Genomic DNA, 2500 nt, shown 5'->3' with positions numbered 1-2500 from the left:
ATGCATTTGTATTCTAAGAGGAGTAATATGTCATTGCCTCATTTTTTATTCAGATTTTTGGTCGTGACTGTAATATCATTAGGAGGGATTTTACCTCTGTTATTTCTAAAGGTGTACACCTAAACGCTGCATTTCTTGCGAGGCATCCTCACTTTTATTTAAAGTCACAGAAATGGTATATATATATATATATATATATATATATATATATATATATATATATATACATATATATATATATACATACATATATATATATATATATAAAGAAACAAAGATGCTAGACAAAAAAAAAATGCCGCAATAATAAAGCAGTCAACGAATGATATATATATATATATATATATATATGTGTGTGTGTGTGTGTGTGTGTGTGTTTATGTCCTTGTGCGCACTCATAGTGAGTGAGTTCTCAAAACATTTCTTCTAGTGCCGTCAGAAGTAGGGAAAGTAGAAGAAATTTGAGCAAGCCCTCATTATATCACATTGTAGCGAGTGAATCTTCGAAGGCCCCCCCGTAAAGAAAACGACTGTGCTTGAGACAAAAGGGAGAGGGTGCCCTCTGTGCGGCTGCGCAGACGGAAACACCGATTTAATAGATACGGCGTTGACTTTCCCACCAACGTGAATACTATAAGTTAATTGAGCATTGGGAGAATAAGCACACTATGTAGCGCAAGATAATGCGCCCTATTTGTTTAAATACAATTTGCGGTGACATCACTGCGCAACTGAAAATACACACGTAAAAACAATAGTGGAAGAACCACCAATCGGACCAGAGACGCCAGTATGGACACATCATTAAACATAATTTTTTACACTGTTTAAGTGTTCATATTTTATATATTTTATACGGATTTGCTGTGAGACGGTGAAATCGAAACCAGAGGCTACAGTGACGTCAGATTATATTAAGGTATTGTTTTTATATTGATCGTGTTTATGTAAGCTGTCACTCCTATAGTAAAATACAGAACCCGTACGTCTGAGTTTTTCCTAGAACCCTTTTATTTTGTTTTATATTAACTTGGGTATTTTATTTCAAGTCAAGTATTTTATGCCGTTTTACTTTTGTAAATCATTTATAAAACAATATCAGCATGTTTGACTCTCAGGCCTAAAAATTCCATGAAAAGGGCCAAACTCTACCAATTATTTGACCTGGACAATGAAAATTAACATTTGTTAAAGTAATAAATATAAATGAAAGTGACATGAAAATGAATAGTAGTGAAATGTAATATTAGAATAAATAGCAATGAGATAATAAAATATTGAATAGTAATAAATAATGAATAACGAGTAATGAAAGATGAAATATATGTCCGCAGAGTGAAAGGACTGTAAGAGTTAAAGCAAATGCTACAGCATGATCAGGAAACAATGTTGGTGGACAAAGACACGCTAATTTAGTCAAAATATTTGCTGATACCGCATTTCTATTCATCTAATTTCTTCCTCCATATATACTTAATCTATCTATCTATATATACACACAAACACACATACACACACACACACACACACACACACACACACACATATATATATATATATATATATATATATATATATATATATATATATATAGACACACCAATACCAAACACCACACACAACAACACACACACACACACACACACACACACATATATATATATATATATATATATATATATATATATATATATATTCATATGTATGTATGTATATTTTATTGTGTTTTTTGTGTGTATAAATAATGACAGGAAAAACATAAAGTGAGAAAATATATTTTTAAAAAGACTTCAAAGAGCCTCTGTTATCATGTTCAAGTGAGAAATGAAAGAAAAACAAATAGAAAAAATATATATATATACACTTTATATACCTATACCTATATATATATATATATATATATATATATATATATATATATATATATATATATACTACAGTCAACTTATAAAAGGATATCTGATGTGTGTGTGTGTATGTTTGGATTATATTACATAACTGCATACTATTTTTCTAGCAATAGCAATACCCGGAAACAATACCTTCTCGAAACGGCACATTTTACTGGTATTGGCTGTTTAGTAGACTGAAATGGTTCATTATTAGTAATTGCTGTTACTCAAAACTTTTAATTTATCTCATTTTCTATCGTTTTATTATATCATTGCGACAAATTTTGCATTCATAAGTGCATTCACAAGGACAAAGTACAATACCTTACAATGCAAAATTACATTACTTGAAAACTGTTTTCATTCTTTTTTTTCGGATACCTGACATTATCATATTGGCTGCAAACCTATACTGGCGGTAAAATGGCCGGTACACACAGAGAACCCGCGACATTACCCACCTAGTTATTTTGGTAAAAAACATGATATCATGTGCGTTTTATTATTAACTTTTTTATTTGATTCTACATAAGCTCATCAAGAAATACGTTAGATTAACTCTGGCTATATTATTTTAGCAGCAAGTCAATCAAATATGTATCTTAAGA

Source organism: Penaeus japonicus, unplaced genomic scaffold (genome assembly GCF_977035675.1).
Source record: "Penaeus japonicus unplaced genomic scaffold, GWHDUDI00000001_assembly GWHDUDI00000029, whole genome shotgun sequence".
Classification (NCBI taxonomy): Eukaryota; Metazoa; Arthropoda; class Malacostraca; order Decapoda; family Penaeidae; genus Penaeus; species Penaeus japonicus.
This window is presented reverse-complemented; position numbering follows the sequence as displayed.